This window comes from Eubalaena glacialis, chromosome 18 (genome assembly GCF_028564815.1).
Source record: "Eubalaena glacialis isolate mEubGla1 chromosome 18, mEubGla1.1.hap2.+ XY, whole genome shotgun sequence".
Taxonomy (NCBI): domain Eukaryota; kingdom Metazoa; phylum Chordata; class Mammalia; order Artiodactyla; family Balaenidae; genus Eubalaena; species Eubalaena glacialis.
In genome coordinates this window covers 24,910,209-24,922,572 of record NC_083733.1, presented here as the reverse complement: position 1 = coordinate 24,922,572, position 12,364 = coordinate 24,910,209, and positions in this window count along the sequence as shown.

Here is a 12,364-nt window from a genome sequence, read left to right as displayed (position 1 = left end):
TCTTCCTGTTCAGTCTCGGAAGGTTGTGCTTTTCTAAGAATTTGTCCATTTCTTCCAGGTTGTCGATTTTATTGGCATATAGTTGCTTGTAGTAATCTCTCATGATCCTTTGTATTTCTGCAATGTCAGTTGTTACTTCTCCTTTTTCATTTCTAATTCTATTGATTTGAGTCTTCTCTCATTTTTTCTTGGTGAGTCTGGCTAATGGTTTAGCAATTTTGTTTATCTTCTCAAAGAACCAGCTTTTAGTTTTATTGATTTTGCCATCGTTTCCTTCATTCTTTTTCATTTATTTCTCATCTGGTCTTTATGATTTCTTTCATCCTTCTAACTTTGGGTTTTTTTTGCTCTTCTTTCTCTAATTTGTTTAAGTGTGAGGTTAGCTTGTTCATTTGAGATGTTTCTTGTTTCTTGAGGTAGGATTGTACTGCTATAAACTTCCCTCTTAGAACTGCTTTTGCTGCATCCCATAGGTTTTGGGTCACTGTGTTTTCATTGTCATTTGTTTCTAGGTATTTTTTGATTTCCTCTTTGATTTCTTCAGTGATCTCTTGGTTATTTAGTAGTGTATTGTTTAGCCTCCATGTGTTTGTATTCCTTACACATTTTTTCCTGTAATTGATATCTAGTCTCATAGCATTGTGGTCAGAAAAGATACTTGTTATGATTTCAATTTTATTAAATTTACCAAGGCTTGATTTGTGACCCAAGATGTCATCTATCCTGGAGAATGTTCCGTGAGCACTTGAGAGGAAAGTGTATTCTGTTGTTTTTGGATGGAATGTCCTATAAATATCAATTTAGTCCATCTTCTTTAATGTATCCTTTAAAGCTTGTATTTCCTTATTTATTTTCATTTTGGATGATCTGTCCATTGGAGAAAGTGGGGTGTTAAAGTCCCCTACTATTACTGTGTTACTGTCGATTTCCCCTTTTATGGCTGGTAGCATTTGCCTTTTGTATTGAGATGCTCCTTTGTTGGGTGCATAAATATTTACAATTGTTATATCTTCTTCTTGGATTGATCCCTTGATCCTTATGTAGTGTCCTTCTTTGTCTCTTGTAATAGTCTTTGTTTTAAAGTCTATTTTGTCTGATATGAGAATTGCTACTCCAGCTTTCTTTTGATTTCCATTTGCATGGAATATCTTTTTCCATCCCCTCACTTTCAGTCTGTATGTATCCGTAGGTCTCATGTGGGTCTCTTGTAGGCAGCATATATACAGGTCTTGTTTTTTGTATCCATTCAGGCAGTGTATGTCTTTTGGTTGGAGCATTTAATCCATTTACATTTAAGGTAGTTATCGATATGTATGTTCCTATTACCATCTTCTTAATTGTTTTGGGTTTGTTATTCTAGGTCTTTTCCTTCTCTTGTGTTTCCTGCCTAGAGAAGTTCCTTCAGCATTTGTTTTAAAGCTGGTTTGGTGGTGCTGAATTCTCTTAGCCTTTGCTTGTCTGTAAAGGTTTTAATTTCTCTCTTGAATCTGAATGAGATTCTTGCTGCATAGAGTAATCTTGGTTGTAGGTTTTTCCCTTTCATCATTTAGATATGTCCTGCCACTCCCTTCTGGCTTGCACAGTTTCTGTTGAAAGATCAGCTGTTAACCTTATGGGGATTCCATTGTATGTTATTTGTTGCTTTTCCCTTGCTGCTTTTAATATTTCTTTGTATTTAATTTTTGATAGTTTGATTAATGTGTCTTGGCGTGTTTCTCCTTGGATTTATCCTGTATGGGACTCTCTGGTCTTCCTGGACTTGATTGAATCTTTCCTTTCCCATTTTAGGGAAGTTTTCAACTATAATCTCTTGAAATATTTTCTCAGTCCCTTTCTCTTTCTCTTCTACTTCTGGGACCCCTATAATTCGAATGTTGGTGTGTTTAACGTTGTTCCAGAGGTCTTTTTGACTGTCCTCAATTCTTTTTATTCTTTTTTCTTTATTCTGCTCTGTGGTAGTTATTTCCACTCTTTTATCTTCCGGGTCACTTATCCGTTCTTCTGCCTCAGTTATTCTGCTATTGATTCCTTCTAGAGAATTTTTAATTTCATTTCTTGTGTTGTTCATCATTGTTTGTTTGCTCTTTAGTTCTTCTCGGTCCTTGTTCAACGTTTCTTATAGTTTATCCATTCTATTTCCAAGATTTTGGATCATCTTTACTCTCATTACTCTGAATTCTTTTTCAGGTAGACTACCTATTTCCTCTTCATTTGTTTGGTCTGGTGGGTTTTTACCTTGCTTCTTCATCTGCTGCATATTTCTCTGTCTTCTTATTTTGCTTAATTTACTGCATTTGGGGTCTCCTTTTCACAGGCTGCAGGTTCGTAGTTCCTGTCGTTTTTGGTGTCTGACCCCAGTGGGTAAGGTTGTTTCAGTGTGTTGTGTAGGCTTCCTGGTGGAGGGGACTGGTGCCTGTGTTCTGGTGGATGAGGCTGGATCTTGTCTTTCTGATGGGCAGGACCGAGTCTGGTGGTGTGTTTTGGGGTGTCTGTGAACTTATTATGATTTTAGGCAGCCTCTCTGCTAATGGGTGGGGTTGTGTTCCTGTCTTGCTAGTTGTTTGGCATGGGGTGTCCAGCACTGGAGCTTGCTGGTCTTTGAGTGGAGCTGGGTCTTGGTGTTGAGATTAAGATATCTGGGAGAGCTTTTGCCGTTTGATATTACATGGAGCCAGGAGGTCTCTGGTGGACCAATGTCCTGAACTCAGCTCTCCCAGCTCAGAGGCTCAGGTCTGACACCAGGCCGTTGCACAAAGACCCTGTCAGACACACGGCTCAGAAGAAAAGGGAGAAAAAGAAAGAAAGAAAAAATAAATAAAATAAAGTTATTAAAATAAAAAATTAAAAATGTTATAAACAAAAAGAAACGAGAGCAACCAAACCAAAAAACAAATCCACCAATGATAACAAGCAGTAAAAACTATACAAAAAAAACCCAAAAACGGACAGACAGAACCCTAGGACAAATGGTAAAAGCAAAGCTATACAGACAGAATCACACAAAGACGCATACACATTCACACTCACAAAAGGAGAAAAAGGAAAAGAAAAAAAAAATATATATATATATATAAAAGTAAGAGAGCAACCAAATCAATAAACAAATGTACCAATGATAACAAGCTCTAAATAGTAAACTAACATAAATATAAACCCAGAAACAAATTAGATGCAGAAAGCAAGCCCCAAGTTCACAGTTGCTCCCAAAGTCCTCCGCCTCAATTTTGGGATGATTCATTGTCTATTCAGGTAGTCCACTGATGCGGGGTATATCAAGTTGATTGTGGAGATTTAATCCGCTGCTCCTGAGGCTGCTGGGAGAGATTTCCCTTTCTCTTCTTTGTACAGCTCCAGGGGTTTAGCCTTGGATTTGGCCCCGCCCCTGCGTGTAGGTCGCCTGAGGGCGTCTGTTCCCCACCCAGACAGGACAGGTTAAAGTAGCAGCTTATCAGGGGGCTATGGCTCCCTCAGGCTAGGTGGAGGGAGGGGTACAAATGCAGGGCGAGTCTGTGGCAGCACAAGCCAGTGTGACATTGCGACAGCCTGAGATGCGCAGCGTGTTTTCCTGGGGAAGTTGTCCCTGGATCATGGATGGGACCCTGGCAGTGGCGGGTTGTACAGGCTCCAGGGAGTGGAGATGTGGATAGTGACCTGTGCTTGCACACAGGCTTCTTGGTGGCTGCAATAGCAGCCTTAGCGTCTCATGCCCGTCTCTGGGGTCCGCGCTGACAGCCGCAGCTTGTGCCTGTCTCTGGAGGTCATTTAGGAGGTGCTCTGGATCCCCTCTCCTCACGCACCCCGAAACAATGGTCTCTTGCCTCTTAGGCAGTTCCAGACTTTTTTCCCTCACTCCCTCCTGGCTAGCTGTGGGGCACTAGCCCCCTTCAGGCTGTGTTAACGCAACCAACCCCAGTCCTCTCCCTGGGGTCTGAGGTCCAAAGCCGGAGCCTCAGCTCCCAACCCCCACCCACCCCTGCGGGCGAGCAGACAAGCCTCTCAGGCAGGTGAGTGCTGGTCGGCACCCATCCTCTGTGCGGGAATCTCTCCGCTTTGCCCTGTGCACCCCAGTTGCTGCGCTCTCCTCCGTGGCTCCTAAGCTTCCCCACTGCCCACCCCTGTCTCCACCAGTGAAGGGGCTTCCTAGTGTGTGGAAAATTTTCCTCTTTCACAGCTCCCTCCCAGAGGTGCAGGTCCTGTCCCTATTCTTTTGTCTGTTTTTTTCTTTCTTCCTTTTGCCCTACCCAGGTATGTGGGGATTTTCTTGCCTTTTGGGAAGTCTGAGGTCTTCTGCTAGCATTCAGTAGGTATTCTGTAGGAGTTGTTCCACGTGTAGATGTAGTTTTGATGTATTTGTGGGTAGGAAGGTGATGTCCACGTCTTACTCCTCTGCCATCTTGAAGGTCCCCCGGAAAGAGTTTCTTAATGTAGGGAATAAGCGAGTGTTTTTATTTTATTTATTTATTTGTTTGTTTATTTATTTATTTATTTATTTATTTTTGGCTGTGTTGGGTGTTGGGTCTTCATTGCTGTACGCGGGCTTTCTCTAGTTGCACTGTGGGGGGCTACTCTTCGTTGCGGTGCGCGGGCTTCTCATTGCAGTGGCTTTTCTCTGTTGCAGAGCATGGGATCTAGGCATGCAGGCTTCAGTATTTGTGGCACCCGGGCTCAGTAGTTGTGCCTTGCAGGCTCTAGAGTGCAGGCTCTGTAGCTGTGGGGCACGGGCTTAGTTGCTCCGCAGCATGTGGGATCTTCCCAGACCAGGGCTCGAACCCGTGTCCCCTGCATTGGCAGGTGGATTCTTAACCGCTGTGCCACCAGGGAAGTCCCTGTTGTGGTTTTTTTAAGGCCCTATGAAAAACACTTGCTCTGTCCTTAGATAAAGGAGGACATAAGGAAAATAAGTTGGCAATTATTTTTTTCTGTGTATGGAAATGGAGCTATATTTTGAGTTTGGAAGAGTCAAAAGGAAAACATTTACAGATTGTTGCTGATCATCTTAAAAACCTAAATACTTAAAAGGCAAACAGTCTTAATAAAACTTTAAAAATGCAGCACTGTCAGCAAATTAGGGAAGACGACTCCAAACAAAATTTCTTAATCTTTTTTGACAGCTTCATTGAGATATAATTCTCATAACATACAGTTCACCAGTGGTGGGTAAAATTTCATGGTTTTAGTATATTCACAGAGCTGTGCAACCATCACTAAAATCAATTTAAGAACATTACTAGCAACCTAAAGAGAAACTCTCATACCCATGAGTGGTCATTTCCTATACACTGAAGAATTAACCTTACCCAAAAAGAAGTCTTGCTTTTTCCCTAAGCTACTGGGAGGTGATCTGTAGTTGCCCATAATGTCCTACCTGTTAGGAGTATCTTTGTTTGCCTGGGCACTTTGAGCACTAGACAAGTCTATCGATGTGATTTTATGATGGTGGATTTAGGATATGCCATATCAGTTCCAACCTCCAGGAGAACTAAGGGCTAAAGGTATTATCCTGAACCTTCAGGATGATCTGGAGAAGAAAGGTCAGCCTTGCAGGCAGTATGTGGTCAAGCCTTAGTATAAAATTTGGACACCAAAGGCTTGGGTGAGTTTTCCTGGTTGGGAATACTCTTCAAGTCTTATGATAAACCATAGCCTGGAGGAGATAATGCTGTCCAGGAATCAGAAGAGAGGATGATAGAAAGCTTCATGTTTGGACCAATCCCAGACCTCACCGTATGCATCTTTTCTTTTGGCTGATGCTAATTTGTATCCCTTCATTATAATACAAATATAATCACAAGTATAGTGTGTCCAGAGTTCTGTGATTCATTTTAACAAATCATCAAACCTGAGGGTGATGCTGGGGAACTCCAAATTTGTAGCCAACTGGTCTGAAGTGAGGATGGTCCTGAGAATCTCTAAATTTTCAGCTGGTGTCTGAAGTAAGGGCATTCTTGTGGGAACTATTATCTCCAACTATAAAGTTTGTCTAACTTGTTGTATTTCACATTTCCCATAAAGCCTTCTCCACCCCTCAGCCCTTGAAAACCACTAAGCTACTTTTTGTCTTTATAGGTTTACCCATTCTTGATATTTCACACAATAGGTGATTTTTTTGATTGGCTTCTCTTAATTAGCATAATTTTCAGTGTTGAAAGTGTGTATCAGTTCTTCATGTCTTTTCATGGCTGAATAATATTCCATTGTATGGATATACTAGTTTTTATTTATCCATTCATCAGTTTATAGACACTTAGGTTGTTTACACCTTTTTGGCTATTGTGAATAGTGCTGCTGTAAACATTCCTGTGTAAGTTTTTATTTGAGCACTCATTTTCATATCTTTTGGGTGTATACCTCAAAGTAGAATTGCTGGGTCATGGAAGAATTCTATGCGTAGCTTATTTAAGGAACTGTTGAACACTTTTCTGGAGTAGCTGCACCATTTTACAATTTCACCAGCAATGTTTGATGGTTCCAATTCCTCCACATTCTTGACAACACTTATTAATTTCCATCATTTTGGTTATAGCCATCTTAGTGGGTGTGAAGTGGTATCTTGTGGGTTTGATTTGCGTTTTCCTAATGACTAATGATATCTGTATTTTCACTTTCTTCATGGTGTCTTTTGAAACACAAAAGTTTTTAATTATGATGAAGTCCATGTTTTTTTTGTCACTTGTAGTTTTTCATCATATATAAGAAGGCTTTACCTAAGATCCCCAATATTCTCTCATTATGTTTTCTTTTAAGAATTTTATAGTTTTAGCTTTTATATTTTATGTCCATGATTCATTTTGAATTACTTTTTATGTATGGTACGAGTACTTCATTCTTTTGCAGGTGGATAGCTAGTTGTCTCAGCACTATTTGTTGAAAAGACTATTCTCTCCTCAAAAGATTGTCTTGGAATTATTGTTGAAAATCAATTGACCATAAATTTAAAGGTTTATTTCCAGACTCTCAATTCTATTCCATTGATCTGTATATCTTTATTCCAGCACTATGCTATCTTGATTACACTAGCTTTGCAGTAAGTTGTGAGCAACTTTGTTCTCTTTCTAAAGAGTATTTGACTATTCTGGATAAAACCTGTAAATCTTAACAGTTATGGGGTACTTACTCTGTGAATGTATGAATGGGTAAAAGGTGGAGAAGACATCTTGATCTACCGTATGCATACAGCCTACCTTACTCATTTCCTACACATAATATTTCAGCTAGATTGTAAGTTACAAGAAGAAAGGGATTAATGGATATGATTTATTTTCAGATCTACATATTTTATCTAATTTTCTTTATTATACTGATTTGTTTATCTTTGTTTAAAGTGAGGAAATACTATAGCCTAGTGGGAGATGACTGAAGGTTTCATGTAAGCATTGGTATGTAATCTGCATTATAAAAGACTACTAATATTTTTGTGGGATGAAGAAACAGCTTGGGCTAGAATATAGGGGGAAAAAAAAAGAAAATTGTTTCTTCTGTACTCACATTTCACTTTTGACACCAAATATGTGGGTTTTTCCACACCAAGTAATTCTCCAATTCTTGGCAGCCACCAATAGGATGACCTACAATTTAATTCATTATGACATTAACTACCTGGAGTTAGTGCAGACCCCACAGGTTAAGGCCTTGGTCCCAAGACTGCCCCTGACTTCACATGTCTATCTCAAGTCCCAGGTTGTCACTTCTGACCAATTGGCTATAAATCAGGGGTTCCTATGACCCTCTTCTTGGATTCAGTAATTTGATAGAATGACTCACAGAACTCAGGGAAACACTACTTACTATTACTGGTTTATTATACATGATATAATAAAGGATACAAATGACCAAACGAAAGAGGTACATTGGGTGAAGTTCAGAAGGGAGAATCTATTTTATTAAAAAATGAAATATAGTTCATGACACATATTCCGTACTTTCGTCACTTAGATGTACAGAGTAATTGCCAAGAAACTAAAAGAAAAATGGATAGTTTGTTCTGACATTTTTGTTCCAAGAAGGGGAAAATTATTAATCAGCTGTGTAGGTATTTTGATGCTTTGTGCACTAAGGAAGTCTTTGGCAATTGTGTATAATTTGGGGCATACCCTAAATTAACAGTAATCTATTTGTGGATACATACTTTGTACTAAAGTAATTTCTCACTTCCTCAGTTATTTAATTGTACTTTGAACAGCTTTGGCAGGCAACTCATTATGTATTCTCACTATATATATTTTTTTATTATACAAAGTCACATTGAAATGAAATGGATATGTGCACCATTGACTTTAATAGGATTTTGCATTGTAAGAATAATATACAGATACAGTGTACTGCATAGAAATATCTTGTGGGATAAGAATAACAGGATTATTGTGGAATTTCACAGTCATATCACTCAAAAGGCAGTCATTCCTGCAGGTTATGGTTTTCTTTGGGAGGAAGTAGAAAACTGAAGGACAAGTGGTTTTAACAAGCCCACATATGTGATATTCATTTTAGAAATTATTATCTGGCATACTTTGTAAATGTGAAATTGACTTTATATAAAGCAAAAGAGTGAAGAAAATCATAAAAACTGTGTACTGTATCCAAAGTCATTTCTTGTCAAGTGAGAAACCCATTTAACAAAGATTTCTTTGTAACTACAGCTTCTAAATGATTTTGTGATAATGCTCAGGCCTCAATAAAGTATCAGGTAGAAGTCTGAGCCAATCGACATTCTTATGAGACTAAAAATGAACAAAAAATGACCATGATAGAGTATATCAGTTATTCGGTGAATTAGCATTTATTGAGCAACTTTTCAGCATCTATCAGGATAAACACACAAGAGATGGTAAAAAATCATAGTTAAAAATATGTGCTACTGAGTCAAATCTCTCTGGCCCCAGTCTGCCTGATTGACATTGTGTAGATGAATTAACCTCTTAGGTTCTTCAACTAGAAAACAGGGATAATAATAGCATATAACTCAGAGTGTTAGAAGGAATAAATGAACTGTGACATGAAAGTGGATTATCATAGAGTCTGGTATATAGTAGGGTCTCTGTATTTGCAATTTTAATTCCCCAAATATACACCATAGAATACTAGTGCCACAAGATCCTAAACTTTAACAACAAATACAAGCTAGTAAAGAAGTAACAACATAAAATGGTGGTCCAGTTGGTTTGTGAATTTCAAGTAGAGGATAGTATATGAAGCAATTACTCATATATGGTCAGATGGTAAAGGCTCTGAGAATTACTGCTGTAATGGGAAATGTTTACCTTTTCCAACTGAAATGTATTAAAGTAAACATAAGGCAGGAGGATGAATATTTAAGTAGCATTTTGTCATATTTTGCATGCCAAATTGCTGTTTACTTAAGGTACCATTTATTGTTGTATGGGGGCTAACATTTTTCAAAGAATGTTTCCCAGACCATTAGCTGGCAGGATTGTCATAAGAAAACGGCCGCATGCTCAAATAATTCTGGGGAAAAGCTGAGTGAAATGAAAGTTAAAGAGTATTTCGTGTTCTATTTCCCAATTTATTTCCCAACAGCTTTATGACTGTCTCTGGACAGTGGTCCTCATTGTCTGAAATCTGAATATATTGCCTAAGAAAGAACGTTTTTGCTGTCTTTCTTTCTACCTTCTTGGTGAGCCTCACCACCTACAAGGTTTCTCCATCTTCCTAGACTCATACCTGGTGCTCCAGCCACTTTACACAGACTCTTCCACCTCTGCACCTTCGTATATACTGTTTCTCTATCTGGAAGAATTTTCTACCACTTGTTCACTTGGCAAAATTTTATTCCTCATCTCAAAACAAATTCTGTCTCCACTATATGATTCAGGAAATTATATCAGCAGACTGTAGGACTGTTTTCTTTTGCACCTACTGCATATTCTACTTATACTCATGAAAACATATTTTGCCTTTATCCCCACCAGGACATAAACACTTTGTGGAAAAGGAGTATTTTTTCACAGTTTCTTTAATCTTAGAAGCTAGCATGGCCTTAGAAGAAACTTTTAAAAAGATGCACACACAAATAGAAAACTTAGAAAAATTCTCATTGAAAGAGGTATTTACACAGGTGAAGACTTTGAAGAGAGCTACTATGACTTCTAATTTGAGGTGTGAACCATATTCTACTTTATATTGAGTAGAATATTTTATTTGAAGAATAATTTTCCTTGGATGAGATGAGTTCCATGTCTGTAGAGGTAATGTTATGATCAAGTAGACACTTTTTGAGGATGCTATGGAATTGATTGAAGTATTTTCTAGTATATGAAAAATTCAGTAATTCTACAAAAGGTGATGTTTGATCATACATAGATGAATTTATGCATTTCCTTTTGCAGTTACTTTACGACAAGTAATATTGGGTCTTTCATTTACTTGAGTAATATAAAATTTCCTTTTCCTATCAATCTATTTTCATATAAAAGCAAATCAGTAAATAAATTATGAATTGGTAAGACTACAGGTAGTTTGAGGATATAGAAAAAATGAGGATTATACAAGAGGTATGTGTTTGAATCACAGTGTGTCACAAATCAAATGAAAAATACAAAAAGATGACTTTTGAAGATACTTAAATTGTTCTGTGATTCTAAATCTAATCTTTTTTTTTTTTTTTTTTAATAGAAGGTTTAACACCCTATTTTGGAGGTAGGAATCCAATGTCAATATGAGTATTAAGATCATTAGGTTGCCTAGTTCAACCCTTTGTTTCTAAAACCTTTCATTTGAATGGCTAATACCTACATTAAGATAATTTGTCTTGGGTCCTTATTGATTCAATTCATATTTAGTATAAAGGAAAACAATTTTTTTCCCTGATTTTCCTGTTGTCTAGTTATTTCTGTAATTTGTGCCTAGGAATACAAATATTCTTGGAATATGTTGCATGTATATGAAAATGCACGTGAAAGGTTATGTGTGTGTACGTGTGTGCACATATATATTCGAGAAGAAATAGTCATGAGCAGTTGTCATAGCAACACAGCATTGTTTCCCAAAGAGCAAAGTAAATAAGTACTTTTCACATAACACCCGCAATTGTCTTGACACTGTGACATTTCCCCCTAAAGGAAGACCTTAAATCAATAAAAGGTTTCAGTATCAAGGAAAAGAATTCCATGATTTATGCACCTTGAGGTATAACCCACCCCCTCCACAAAAGCACTTGGATATACTTCCAAAAAGAGAATTCTGTAGTTAAATATGTCTCTACTACTTAAATTTTGAAGAAAAGCTTTTGATAAATGAGATCAAGAAGGTCACACTAACTCATTCATTCATCTTTGATATTTTCATGTATCTTTATATGGATATTTTGGCCAGTACTACAGAATAGCACATATACGTACACTATGAAATGCGTTTTAGAGAGTATTATCCCATTTAAAACCAAAGAAAATTTTAGGGTTAAGATTAATGAATGTTGGATCTGGAAAAGATTGCAAACATTATCTGGGCAGGTGTTTCCCGTGTTTGTTATCTTATCACCTTGAAGTTTTGATGCATGTTATTCTATCATAAAAACTATAGTTACATAATTTTTAAGAAATTAAAAAAAATTTTATGCAAATCAATGTACTTAACCCAATGTCTAGTTCATGAGAGATGTCAGCCAACTACTCTTTATAATGCCTCTCCTTTTCTCCTTTGAATCACAAGCCACTTAAACTATCAAAACATTGATATGGGACAAATTAAAATATGGACACAAATGCTATCATCATATCTATATTTTAAAAAACAAAAAGCATCTTTTTTCCCTAAAACCAACATAAAGCTGCCCAGAGGATCATTTTCCTTTTAGTTTACTTGTCAATATAATATGCATTTAATCTAATTCTTACATTTTTCCTAGAGTCTTTATACAGTTTAGAAAACACCATCATTTCTTTACCCCAAGCACTTTACTAATGAGCTAATAAAATAATATGTGTGATATGTGTGCTAATCTGATAGTTATTTGAACTTTGCTGCCTCTTTTTTTTTTTTTTTTCCCAATGACTAATTACTATTTAGACACTCTGAAGTATTTTCTAGGAGTTTAACTAGCTGTTGTAAATTAAACTATGAGGCCATGTCCTCTTAATTAAAGTGAAAGAGCAAATAATTGACCTTAAACTTAAATACCTCACATGCAAGTAAGGACATCCTTTTCTAGCAATACAGAAAAAATAGCCCTCCATCAGTATACAGGTTAGAAAAAGCTTAGCAGTGAATATTAGAAGGGAATATATAAACACACGCCATATGGATAGTACTCATTTTACTCCCCCCTGTAAAACAGCACAACCTCCTCTGTAACCATAATAATATTGTCACAGGATAGTAGGACATTCATCTGCTTATTGATTTCTCTTTC